The 14,692-nt window shown below is 40.0% G+C and overlaps 1 protein-coding gene across 8 annotated transcripts in view; it reads right to left on the bottom strand.

The window, feature by feature from the left end:
- Positions 1-14,692, bottom strand: part of LOC126469810 (battenin) — a 249,762-nt gene that overhangs the window by 84,576 nt on the left and 150,494 nt on the right. Inside the window, exon 4 of one of the 8 annotated variants that reach the window (XM_050097084.1) lies at positions 343-355. The exons of 6 other annotated variants lie outside the window; for them this stretch is intronic. The gene's annotated coding sequence lies outside the window, so the exon portion shown is untranslated. Of the gene's footprint in view, positions 1-342; positions 358-14,692 lie in introns of those variants that run through there. One more of the 8 variants, XM_050097083.1, reaches the window with a different exon arrangement.

Here is a 14,692-nt window from a genome sequence, read left to right as displayed (position 1 = left end):
GCATCATGGTTCAATATCTCTGCAGGGAACTTCCAATGACTTACTGAGTCCATGCCACATCAAGCTGCTGCACTACACCATGCAAAACGAGGTCCGACTTGATATTAGGAGGTATCACATGACTTTTGTCACCTCAGTGTACTATTTACACATAACATTTTAATATTAGCCTCTAAAGTAACTTGCAAAAAATGTCGATTTCAAAAGTTTAATGGTGAACAAAGAGTACTGTAAAAATAATGAAAGGCCCAAGATAGAAAAATTAATGTTAAGAACATGAAATTTTACTGGTTATTAAGCTTTATACAGCATTTTAAAAGAAACAAGATAAATATCACCTACCTAGGAGAGAGACCTATGAGGAAGAAGCAGATGTAGATCAGTAAGTTCAATAAATTGCATGAAAGCTTCTTTTTAAAGATTAAAAAAAAAAAAGAAAGCAAAGGTGGTAGCATAGCAGCTGGCGATGCACCACCTGCAAGGGATATGAAATTGTTACTAACACTTACAATGAAACAACAGCTGAAAATCATAAAAACTGAAAATACATTCCAGTTCAGCATATATGTCTTTCCTTCAGGACAGATTTCTATTTTACTCCACATCTTTTTATAAATAAGTTGCTGATGTACAAGAAGACACATCTATAAACATTACGGGCTGTCACTTTGAACTGGGACAGTACTGAAAAAAATCACCAAAGCACTAAATTTTATAGACTAAATTTCCTGTATTTCTGTCTATGATCACAAAACTTTTGGTCCTTAGACTACTGGTTTCAGTCAGTGATAATCATCTTCAGATTGTCAGCAAAAATGTGGGAAAACCAAATAAAATTAGTGAATAGTCTACATCTTTAAACAACAAAATATGCCATAATGAAAGTAATACTTTCTTACATAGTACAGTGGTACAATGAAGAAAAAGAGCTGTGGCTTGTGGAGAAGAGATACTAAATGATACTCAATTAAGATCGAAATGAGGGGTAGTATGGATTTCCCGTCAAGTCAAGCGTTAACTGAGCTAACTATTGAATGTCATGATATTAGTCTGTTTCCAAATCAACACTCATTCTCCACACTAATTTTTCCTTTGCTTTCCCTCCTCTGGGTTATCATGAATGACATGTAACTGCTTCCATTTGTACTGGAACTGCAGGACGTGTGAGGGAACTAGTTGGGTTCTGTTGCTTCAAGGTTGATCACTGAGATTCTGTAATACTCCACTAGCCTTCTGTAGATGCCCTTGACCCAGCACAGATGTGTGTTCAGGATACGAGTTCGTTGTTCTTGAAGTGGGGCTGTAAAATAACTGGCGAGATGGCCAAGGCTCTCAGTTCTACTAAACAATTGATAAGTTCCAAATATGGGATGTCAATAGCTTTTCTTTTTATTCACAACACACAAAGCAGACAAAGATACAAACTGCTGATAAGACATTATGCCCAGATGGGCTTACAAACCCTCACATTTCACATGTTACATTGGAATCAATTACAACCCTATTACATTACGTTTTGCAGAAAACATCTTCACAAAAATGACACACGCTGTTACTCTTAATTCTCTGCTTTGCATGAAGAATCACGCTATTTGAATACAATGTTATTTGGCACACATTCAAGTTCTTAAATGAGCAGCCAGTAATGCGAACCATACCATTCAACTCTTTGTTCCCAACTGACTGAACAGTCCGAATCACTTTGCTTCATAGTGCACTTTTGGCAGAGCCAAACAGGCACATAATGCTTCATCTGAAAATCATAATTTTAATGTTGATAAAAATTGTCATAAAATTAGATATTAAAAAAGTGGATTAAATACTGCTATTGAGAGTGTGTTTAGCCTGACAGACAATTAAATCTGAATTATACTTTATCAAATATTAATAAATGAATCTTAGTAGTTTGGTGCACTGTCTCCTGTGGTGGTAATCAATCAGATTATCCTCCTACTAATACCTGGTTAATTCCTCAGTTCTGTAGCATCTGTTGTCTGCCTCTCTACCCACTTCTTACACCATGCCTCAGTTAATGCAGTCTCAGCCAAACTATGAAGTGAATCTTGGGATGGAATCTTATGGCTCCAAAACCAGAAATGTCACAATAGTACTTTTAAAATATGTATGTCTTGTCATATTTTAATGTTCATGTTTTCCATGTGCATAAAAGTACTGCTTTTCATTATGGAATATTTTATTATTTTAAGATGTAGACTTTCCACTATTTGTTTTTCCCATGCTTTTGCTGCAGATTTGAAGATCGTCACTGTTGACTGAAACCATTAGTGAAAGGACCAAAAGTTTTGTTGATCATAGATGGAAACAAAAGAAATTCATTCTACACTTTCCAGATCACTGTTTTATTCACAACTAAGATGTAGCTTGTAAGACTAAATTTTGGAACAAAAAATTTCCCATTCACTATGGAACAAATATTCAACTGCATGCTCATATAAAATGATGCAAACTTTTTCGTATTACCACAATCAAAATGCAACTGTAAAGTAATTTTTTTAAACTATTACTTGAAAGACAAATGCTTTTTTCCAAGCCAGAAGTTCCTACATTATAATCTACAGCTGAAAGCACTTCTTTTCTGTTCATATGAAAGGAAATTAAAAGTAAAAACAAGATCAATAAACATACCTTTAATTTAGGTATGACTGTATTGCTGAATACAATATCCATCATATATTTAAAACAATGTAGTGCATTTTTATTTTCAGCCTATGAAAGTAGATGTATCAATATTACACAGTGATAGCATAATAAGCAAGCCGATCAGTGCAGGATTTGTATATCTACTGAGTCTTGCTGTTTTCCAGAAAAAGTAATTCCATCCCTAAAAGAATGATTTCACTAGTGTTATTATGTAGTCATGGGTTTGTCATGCTCTAGATTTTTCTGCATTAATGGCATTTTCTGAAGGTCTTCAAAACATACAAGTCACTATATGTGGCATATTAAAGGACAGACCTTCTTTTAATTCAAAAACATTACCACAAGTTCATGCTTTCAAAGACTCTGGAAAACTGAATGCCCATGCTGCAATCCATGATGCCCACTAGACTTCATGATGAGTAGATTGGTTAATTTTTCAAAGTCTTCTTCTTCTTCTCATAGCATACAACCATGTATGGGTCTTCATCTCTTCAATATATTTCCTCCATTACGCCCTCTTCAGTGCAGTTCTTTGCCATCCTCTGACTTTGAGAGATTTTATATATTATTCCACATCATCTGTCTACCACTTTCATGGCCTTCCTCTCTGTTTTCTTCCAGTTGGTATGTGCTTCTGAAGTTACTAACATCTTAAGTGTCAATATTGTATCAAAGACATAATATATAAGTTATAATAGTTGCTATAGTGATTAATATACAGTTAACGTGTCAAAAATCAAAGAATGTTTGTAAAAAATGTGATGAATGTAATGTGGAAATGACATGGATACTCCAGCTATACTGAACTCCAACGCTGAACGTGGAAACATGTAAATGAACTGAAGACGGGCTCAAGCCCAAAACCAGCCATGTGTTAAGTAAAATCACCTTCCATTGTGACTGGTAGTGTTTATTATTCTACAACCTATAAAGGAACAGTCACAGAGTTCAACTGCCTCCATTATGGATAAAATTCACAAAAATATACTTAGATGGTATACCAAGCAGTTACAAATCATTTATCATTTCTGCCCTCTCAAGACTATCAAAAGCCTGCTTGAAATCTACATATAGGTTATGAAGCTCATTATTATACTCATCTGTCTTTTCCTATATTTGCCACAGCACAAACATTTGATCTGCTGTTAACCTGTTATGCCAAAATCCACACTGATATCCTCATGGAATCTCTTCTGCATATAGAGCTAGCCTGCTGTAAGTAACACTAGAGTGAATTCTATAGATTACATTCAGCAGAATAATTCTTCAGTAATTCGAACAATTCTTGTCTCTTTTTTATGTATTGGCTGCATTACATCTAAGGTCCACTCTTCTGGAATTCTTTCATGATTCCATATCAACTTAATAAATCTGTGGATCATGTATGGAGTCTAGTCCCCCCCCCCTTTTTTTAACGGTTTTGCCTCTATTTCAGTAGTTCCTGGTGCTTCGTATTTTTTGGGACAGTGCAATGCCTTCCATACATCCTCTAATGTCAACTGTCCTATTAGAAGTGTCCTCCAAAATTCCCTTGAATCTCCATCTATCCACAACATCTTGTTTATTTGTCAGCAGATTTCCCACATTACCCTTGCATGCTGTTATTTTCAGTCTGTATTCTTGAGTTTGTTCTTTAATTTTCTTTGACAATTTCTGCTTTCATTCCTGTGTCACAATGCATTAATGCTTTTATTCCTTTGGTAGTGCTCTTCAATCTACTCTATATTTCTCTTAATGATTTCTCTTTTTCTCCCCTCCTACATACTCTTGATGCCTCTATTCTTTTTTCATTATATAATGCCAGATTTGATCTTGTTTTTTGTTGTAAGCATTTCAGTCTTCCTTGCTTTTTCTATTCAACTACCTATCTACATTCATAATCATACCACTTTTCATTTCTGAGTTTCCTTTTTCCACTTAGTATTTCATGTGTTGTTGTCAAAATATTAAAAAGTTTTATTCTTTTTCTATATGGTCTCCACAATCTCTTGTCTGCAACTCCTGTCTCAATCTGTTCTGGTACTCCTGAACAATAGCCCTATCTTTCTGTCATTCTATGTTCCATTTCTTTCCTCTGGTACTATTTCCTTTGGCAGCCATAGCAAGTTTCTGCCTCATTTTTGCTCCTTCTGGGTAATGGTCATGGTTGAGGCCCAGCTCCTTGATACCAATATATGGTCTGAAACTTTCTGGCAAATTAAAACTGTGTGCCGGACTGAGACTTGAACTCGGGACCTTTGGTAGAGCACTTGCCCGCGAAAGGCAAAGGTCCCGAGTTCAAGCCTCGGTCCGGCACACAGTTTTAATCTGCCAGGAAGTTTCATATCAGCGCACACACTGCTGTAGAGTGAAAATTTCATTCTAGAATATATGGTCTATTTTTCAGAGTAATCAGTGGAAAATCACCTTACTGCAAACAACATTAAGCAGTTTTAAATGAAGTCTTACTTAGCATAGCTGTGACATTATGAACAGTTGGCTTCATACTAAAAATTATATGTTTGCATTTTCTAATATTGATACCCATACTATGAAGAGAAAATTTTTCATCACAGACATCATTTCATGCATAAAACGATACTGCTTTTGAAATATATATAACAAATGCTACTTAAAAAGCCAGGTAATGAAAAACAATGAACATGTATTAATCTTACTACATGCTTATGCTGTTGTGGATATATAACAGGCTGAATCTTTATGGTGGCACTGCAGTGCCAACTGTACAATCCAAGTATGCCTCAATGACTAGCCCAAAGTCTCAACCTGCCAAATAATTTTCAGAATAAGTACACTGATATTCAACAGTAATACAAAATGTTTGCATTTTAAGCTACAATGAACCATATTTTGCAAGAAACAACATCCTCCACTGTAAACTGCAAGTGTAAGGGAAAGTGTAATTACACAATCAAATGACAACTTCTTCAGACATTACATAGCTAATTTCAGTCATAGTTGGTTGAACTCTTTCATCAAATATTAAGGGGAACATTCTTTTGTAAGATCAAACACTAATTTAAGGAGATAATTTAATCATCTGGGCAGCTTGACTTAGATATTCTCCCATATTTTAAGAACTTAGTACTTTTGCGGCAAAACAGAAGGTTCACTGGAAAATTTTCTGACTCATTCTGTAGTAAAAATTGTGATACTGCATTTAAGACAAAGAGATATATGAGACACAAACTACTTACCTTCAGGAGGAACAACTTCCAATACAGCTGATACAAGAACATGTATAGCTTCTGAAGCTCCAGTTTCCTTCTTAGAGGTGAGAAATGAGAAAATAGTCAAGGGAACTTGGAATGTGAAGGCATGTAACTCGGAACCCGTATTAAGTGGGACCCAAGTTTTGAGTCACCTTGTCTTTGTCTCCTACCTTCCCTAAATTTTTCCCTTTTTCTTACCTTGACAAAGAAATATGTTACTTCTAAAGCTTGAAGTTTTATTTCTTATGTGTGTTAAGAATCAGCTGTAGTAGGAGTTGTACCTCTTGAAAGAAAATATTGGCAGGTATTCCATCTGACCTTTACTATATATTTCCAAATAATCCCATTAGGAAATGTCTCTGCCACTCTTCTGGTCCCTTCCCTTCTGGTTAAGGGTTTCGCATTGTCCAAGTGTGACATGTTTGGTGCTCCTTTCTATAATGACAAAGGAACTCTTCTTTAAAAAAATATAATTGATCACTAATTAAATCTCAGGCATTCATAATACAATTATTGTATACCCGTGCTGCTGCCTGCGAGCCACCACCAACCAAATATGTGTGTACCACGGACTGCTGCAGCTCAGGTCTGCTAGCTATGCAGCCCTCTGGAGATCAAGAGAAAGACTCTGGGGTCGCCACAAACATGCCTGGTTGTTTTCAACCAAACCTCCAGGACCTACCACAGTACAGTGTGGTGACAGAATGTCCCATAGCTGTATAGATAGGGGCAATCACTGGCACCACTTCCCTTTGCCCGCTGAATGCCAAACCAGTATCCTTGTGCCAGGTGGATATTTAGGCCTCTCTACACCCAGTGCGCACTCTGGGCTAATGACAGCTGCACTTAGCTGCCCATTAATTGGAGTTCACACTCAAGCCCTTGCCTCACTGGACTTCACTTCAACCTTCCTTGAGCTCACACCTTGCTGAACCTTCTCTCAGCCATCGCTGAGGGGCTGGACCGTCTCTCCACCACCTAATCTCACATCAGGCTGGACCTCATCTCCAATCATCCACACTTACTTTACTTTACTTTTTTGTGTCTGGAAGCTACAATTTGTTTGCCCAGTATTGGGCAATGTCCAATGCTTCTTCTTTAGGCAGCCATAGATTGTCAAGGGTGCATCTGTGGGGGCAGGCAGGGCATTGTAGGAGATGTTCCATGTCCTGTCAAGTGCTGCAGTCGCATTTGTCGTCATTTTCGTCCAACAAACCCCATTTGATCAGATTAGATTTCACAGGAGCCACCCCAATTCTGATGCGGTTAAGCATTCTCCAGGTTTTCCAATCACCAGAAATGCCGCTTGGTGGGTCCTCTCTTAGTGGATATCGAAAACCAGTGCAATCAATCATCCACAAGTTCATTGTCTCACTGGACTACTAACATCAGTGATCAAATTCCAGTCCAGAACATTCCAGTGCAACAACTGTGCTGACTTTCAGCCTAACCTAGTAGTGGGGACTTACATCCCAAGGAACTGTGCAGTTGTATTTTGTTTGATCATACTTAATAAACATATCATTTTTCCTGGCTACCTGGATACATCCATTGTAGCGCGTTGCTCCCCTCAATGGCAAATACAAATGTGGTAACATCAGCTGGTCTAATGCGTGTGATGTTTCCTCTTTTCTCTTCATAGTACTTTGGTGCCACCATGGACCCAACATTTTTGCAATGCTGGTGAGAGCAGTTACAGCTCCAGGAAAAGCAACAGCAGTTAATTCAGGAATAGCTCAAATAGAATTTGGTGTCAGGCCAGGTGTCTGCCCATACACTTCTCCTCCGCTGCCCCCCAATGCCATTTGAGAGATTCAACGAGTCTATAACTGGCCACTGCTGCTTCTGCAGTTGGCCCCATTGTTACCTATCCCACTGTAGCCATCACCTTCGCCTCCAGACTGTCGGCACCGTAACATCTCAGGCATGTGGCACTGGTCGAACCCCTTGCCCCCATCACCTACCGATGCCCTTCTGACACCTCTTCACGTAGGTCCCCCAAGGATTTTCGCCTTCTTCCATGCTGTCCCTGTCAGCACCTTCTTTCTCATCCATTGCTAAGGCTCTGCCAACATCTCCAACACCTCTGCCACTCATCTGATCCCTTCCCTTCTGGTTAAGAGTTTTGCACTGTCCAAGTGTGACATGTTCGGTACTCCTGGCCTCCCTCCATGAGGTGCTTTTAGGGACCTCACAACCCTGATAATACAGACATCAAGTTTTTGGCAGTGTTTGCCAGCTCTCCAGCATCCTCGGCGAACTTCGGACAGCTCTTCTGCTCCATGGTTCCACCCAGCATTTGACTGTCACATTCCTTGCAGCTGCCATTGATTGAGTCCTTCCTCCCATTGGCCAGCAAAACCCCACCATAACTTCACTGGCTCATCAGCACTGCTGCATCTTGGGCATCCACCACTGGTTGAGCCCCTGCCTCCCTTTGACTGCCGACAATCTGCCAAAGCTGCCCCCGCCACTCCATGCTGTGGTACCCACGTGTTCGGTCCAGCTTTCACAAATTTTCCATCTCAGGCACTGTCTGTTGACAATAAGGCCTTGTCTGGTCTCTTAAGCACCATCCTACAATTTCTCACATCCTTCTTCTCCTATCCCACTGCCCTTCTTCCCAGAATGGCCACGCATCTCATACTCTTGCTCTCTTCCCAGCAGGGCAAAATCACAATACACACTGCAGTGTCCCTGCCATGTTGGCTGTCCGGGATGCCTCACCTCCTCAGGATGCCCCACACAGGCCACCAGCTGAGCATCCTTAGGCTTTTGGCTATGCACTCCTACAAATTTCAGCACAAAACCTGACCACGTCGGGTTCACTTCTGTAACTGTCTCCAGCGGCCGGATCACCTTTCCTAGCCGACGACACTACCCACCTTTTTCCTTTTTTTTGTATTCACCCTCCCAGTTGTCATCCAGGCAAAGCCTCCACTGTTGCAGCTGCCTCCACACCACCTACCTCCAGCCATCGTTCCCTGGGTTCCAGCCTTTGGTGTCATGAGCTACCATACCAGGTATCACTTCCCCAATCCTGAAGGCGTCTCCTCCCTACGGCTAGGCTGCCACTTTGTCTGCAAGATGGCTCTGCCACCTCTTCCTTATGCTGGTAGGGATATTATATGCCCAGGCTGCCAAGAGTGACATGTCACCAACCATACAGGTCTGCTAGCTATGTGGCACTCTGCAGATCAACAGAAACAGTCTGTCAATTACACAAACATCTTGGGTTTGTCACAATCAAATGTCCAGAAGCTGTCATAATACCATGTGTAGTCAGCCTCACCAACAGCAGTAAGCAGCGCTTCAATTGTGAGCAACACTTATCTTCCACAAAATCACACATCCGCTGAATGCTGCCTCAATATCTTTGTGCCGGAAGGGTAATTATGATGCTGCCTGGCTGCTCTTCAACCAGTGCACAATCTGGGTGTCAGCTGTGCTCAGCAGCCCGTCAATCGGAGTTCGCACTCAAGCCCTTGCCTCACTGGACTTTGCTTCAACTGAGCTCACGCCACACTAGACCACATCTTTGCCATCTTCAAGCTCATGCCTGGCTGGACCTTGTCTCTGTAACCCTCAAGCTCATGCTTCGCTGGACCTCAACTCTGCTACCCTCAAGCTCATGCTTCACTGGTCCTCATCTTTGTCACCCTCAAACTCATGCTTCACTGGACCTCTTCTCTGTCACCCTCAAACTCATGCTTCACTGGACCTCTTCTCTGTCACCCTCAAGCTCATACTTCACTGGAACTCATCTCTGCCTGCTGGACCTCATTTCAGCAGTCCTTTAGCTTAAGTCTCGCTGGACCTCGTCTCTGCCATCTCTGAACTTACTCCTCACTGGACCTCATTTCTGCCATCCACGAGCTCAAGACTTGCTAGACCTCGTCTTCAACCATCCCCTCACTGTCTTGCTGGACTTCAAACATCAGTTATCAATTTCCAGTCAAGTGCAACCATCAGTGTTGACTTTCACCCAAACCTAGTAGCATGGACTCAAATCCATACTGTTTGACAATTTCATTCCTAGACTCAAGGAACAGAGATTAGATTAATACTGAACTGTGATAGTGGGGACAAAAAGCAGCTACACTCATCTCAATAGCAAATATCAACTACCATATAAGAAAAACCACAGCTAGCTCCTAAATCCTAAATGTCTCCAAATACATTCCGAATGAAAAAAATCTTCACTTTCAATACTACACATATCTATGAAAACAGGTATAAGGCTGTGTTAACTAACACCGTCATTACACAAGGTGGGAAATACAATACAGTACATTAAACCCTCTACTTATACTTCAACAAAGTTCTAATACTACTTATGATTTTTTGTTATGAACATTACTTGCAGAAAAATAGGTATTTTAAGTATGTAATATACAGCCAGCAAGGAATCTCATACTTTGCATAGACATTCACAGGAAGATACAATTCACTCAGCATGAAACAAATACATTTTCACAATCTATAGGAAAATGCATTTGCTGGACAAGTTTTAGACAGGGAGTAACAATTACCTTTTCTGTCATTGCTTACGGTGGCACCAGTATGTCACTGCTAAATTTATGAAGCTGGGTAATTAATCTGCACCAAACTTACATAACTCCCAAAAATTTGCTCAGAAGGAATACAATATTGCAAGTCCTATCAGACACTCTCAAACAAAGGAAATTTAAAGTGAACAAATAGAAAACAACAGTAATGGTAGTATGAAAAAATATGTAAGGTGTGAAAACCAATACAAAAATGATGATGTAAGTAATGAGCAAGTGTAACAATTTTATTATCTCTGTAGTATAATTTCAGAGGACAACAGATGCTTAATGGAAGTGAAGGATGGCATTGGTAAAGCAGCATTTATGGATAAGAAAAACATTTTAAACAACACAGATATGAATATAGATGCCAGAAAATACTTTGCAAAATCATTTGTATGGAGTACACTGCTATATGAAAGTGACAGTTGGACTCTGGGTAAACTGGAAAAGAATCAACTTGAAACTGCTGAAATGTGGATATGGTGGAAAATGACAGAGACCAGTTGGACTGAAAGAAAAACCAACTTGGAAGCCTCAAGAGAAGTCAACAAAGAAGAAGGAACTGGAAATGACAAAAATAAAATTTATTGTACACATCATTAGACACAACACTTTCATCATTAATATTCTTGAAGGGAAAGTGCTGCAAATTAAAGGAAGAGGGTGGCCTACGATGAAGTATTTGGAATACATCAAAAAGAAGATAGGACGTGACAGTTACATGGAACTGAAGAGAGAGGTTGCATTCTTTTTGGAATATGTACGTATACATAAGAGATCCTGCATTCAATTTCACAAGTGGAACTAATCACCTACGGACATCTGCAAACCATAAGATCCCACAGTATGCAAACTGTATTTTGATGATACGCAAAATAATTCTGGCACTTGTACACTGATCATACTTTATGTGGAATGAGACTCACAGTTAGCAACTGGATAGAATAACCAATTTCCTTCATCACATTCTCAGATTTTCACTGCTACAAGCCATACCAGTGAACATTAGAAAATAGTCTCTTGTCTTAAGAAATAAAAATGTCTCAATGAATGTAAGAAAAGCTGCATAACCAACTACCAAGTCCTTGCTGCCCCTACACAGGGTAAGAGAGCAGTGTTACAAATGACATCGGATTTGGTAGTTACACGTGCAGGCAATAAAAGCTGTAGGTAAAAAATGGATATGGCAACTAACATAGCTGAATTTTCATTATACCAGAAAGAATGAACTATCAGCTTCTGGAAAAGAAAAGTGGTTAAGTTTTGAGCTGTAATAAACAGGTTCTCACACATGCAGTATTCAAGTACAACTAGAACACAGTACTCTACAAACGTTTCTACATAAATCTCCAAGTTGAACAATGTTTTAAAACTTTTTATTGTACACAAAAATTAATTCCACTGACTTTTACACAGTATTTTCCATACTACACATACAGTGTTTTGAAAGGAGGATATAAGATGAACATCAACAAAAGCAAAACGAGGATAATGGAATGTAGTTGAATTAAGTTGGGTGATGCTGAGGGAACTAGATTAGGAAATGAGACACCTAAAGTAGCAAAGGAGTTTCGCTATTTGAGGAGCAAAATAACTGATGATGGTCGAAGTAGAGAGGATATAAAATATAGACTGGCAATGGCAAGGAAAGCGTTTCTGAAGAAGAGAAATTTGTTAACATCGAGTATAGATTTAAGTGTCAGGAAGTCGTTTCTGAAAGTATTTGTACTGAGTGTAGCCATGTATGGAAGTGAAACATGGACGATAAATAGTTTGGACAAGAAGAGAATAGAAGCTTTTGAAATGTGGTGCTACAGAAGAACGCTGAAGATTAGATGGGTAGATCACATAACTAATGAAGGAGGTATTGAATAGAATTGGGGATAATAGGAATTTGTGGCATAACTTGACTAGAAGAAGGGATCAGTTGGTAGGACATGTTCTGAGGCATCAAGGGATCACCAATTTAGTATTTGAGGAGAGTGTGGAGGGTAAAAATTGTAGAGGGAGACCAAGAGATGAATACACTAAGCAGATTCAGAAAGATGTAGGTTGCAGTAGTTACTGGGAGATGAAGGAGCTTGCACAGGATAGAGTAGCATGGAGAGCTGCATCAAACCAATTTCAGGACTGAAGACCACAACAACAACAACAACAACAAGAACAACAACATTAAAAAAATTAAGCCAAAACTAAAATCCTCTTCATTTCTAAAGAATTTGTTCATCACTATGAACAACAACCAGACTTTATCACAAACCAAATTCTTTAGTGAAAATAATTATGGGATTGTTTCTACACAATGAAGTTGAAGAAAAAGCTAATCTAAAGTGCAACTCATGTTTCCCCAATACTGGAAAGTCATGTGTGGAACACAAAGAACAGAAGGAATAAAGATGACCACATACCATATACACTGCCTGACAAACAAAGTGAAGTACCTGGATGGGCATGAGGAAATGAAATGAAACTTTACAGGTTTAGATGGTATGTGATATAATTTCAGTGATTACAATACTGAGACAAAGTAACAAAGAAAGTGGCAATAAGAGCCAACTTGTCAGAATGATGGTGCAACCCATCTGGCCTAGACGCATGCACTGATTCAGTTGGGAAGGGTGTTATGAGGCCATTGTAGCCTCTCCCGAGGCAAGCTGGCACACAACTGTTGTAACTGGTCCTTGGTGTCCTGGATGCCGGCACTGGGACACAGTTAATGTCTGAGCTGGTCTATCAGGGATGGATCTGGGGATCTTGCTGGCCACACGAGTACCTTAACATCTTGCACACAGTTCATGAAGACACGTGCCATGTTTGGATGGGCATTGTCCTGTTGAAAACGGATCCATGACGCAGTCACATGAGAGATAACACATGTGGACAGAGGATGTCTGTGATTCACCATTATGTTCCCTCAGTCTCTATCACCTATGACCTAAAGCCACATGAGTATGCCTGGCCTTGTGTTCCCACACAGTCCAACACCAGACCACAGTCATAACCGAGTGCCCCACAAATCTGCTACTGCACAATGCGACCAACCTGTCAAATGGAAACACACAATGAAGCCTCTTTCAAAATCTGTCAAGTGCTGATAATGCTGCCTTATATGAGGCATCTCTGTGTCCTTCATACTTATCACTCAACATCTGATGACACACTAAAGATTAACAACACTAATGTACTCTGGTGGCTGTTCTACCTATCACAGGGAAATGGTAACTCTAATTATTTACATACCTGCTGACGGTTTGTACGTGTACACAGTTACACTGACATCTGACCATGTCTCCTGGGTGCTTCACTTTTTTGCCAGACAGTACCACTAAGGCTGTGAGTGATCGAAATGCATATAAACAAAACTGAAATTGTTTATAAGTTTTTGGACATCATCCTGCAACACTGACTAACAAAACACACACACACACACACACACACACACACACACACACACACACACTTTTGTTAAGATGGAATGAGTGAGAGGAACACCAAGTATGGTAGAGGGGAAAGGAAGGACTGAAGAGAAGGGAGGCCAATAAATAGAAAGGACAGGCAACAAGGAAATGGGATAGGAGAAATAGGAATATTGGCGAGTTCAGCATTAAGCTATCAGGGGAAGTTTCATATGACACACATCATAGTGGTAAAGTGTGTTGTGTGGCAAGTGGAGGAGGGTAGGTGGGGAGAGGAAATGGAGGAGGAGGGGGAGGAGCAGGATGAGGATGAGGAGAAGAAAGAATGCTAGGAGACCAGTGGAGATGATTGTAGTAAAGAGTTTAGTCGAGATTGAGGCCTGGTGTATTGGAAGGATCCAAGGATGTGTTACGAGGACAGTTCTCATCTAATCTATATAATAAGAGAAGCTGCTATTAGGGGGAGGAGGGGGGGGGGGGGGAGATGAGAGGATCCAAGTGGCATGTGTTATGCAGCAGCCATTGAAGCCATGTACATTGTTTTCAGTGATGTGTTCTGACATTAGAGGTAAACTTTGCTTTTGGTCACAGTTACGTTATGGCCATTCATTCAGGTGGACACATTGTTGGTAGTTGTCATACTTACATAAAAGGTTAGGTAAATGTTATAGCAGAGTTGGTATATGACATGGCTGCTTTCAAAGACTGCCCTTCCTCTGGAGGGTAGGGTAAGGTAGGGTAGGGTAGGGTAGGGTATGCCTGTGACGGGACTGCAATAGGAGGTGCTGGTTTGTTCCATATGACAGTCTTGCGCCTAGGTCTTCCACAGTGGCAAAGGGTTGGGAATAGG

Source organism: Schistocerca serialis, chromosome 3, assembly GCF_023864345.2.
Source record: "Schistocerca serialis cubense isolate TAMUIC-IGC-003099 chromosome 3, iqSchSeri2.2, whole genome shotgun sequence".
Taxonomy (NCBI): domain Eukaryota; kingdom Metazoa; phylum Arthropoda; class Insecta; order Orthoptera; family Acrididae; genus Schistocerca; species Schistocerca serialis.
This window is presented reverse-complemented; position numbering and strand designations above follow the sequence as displayed.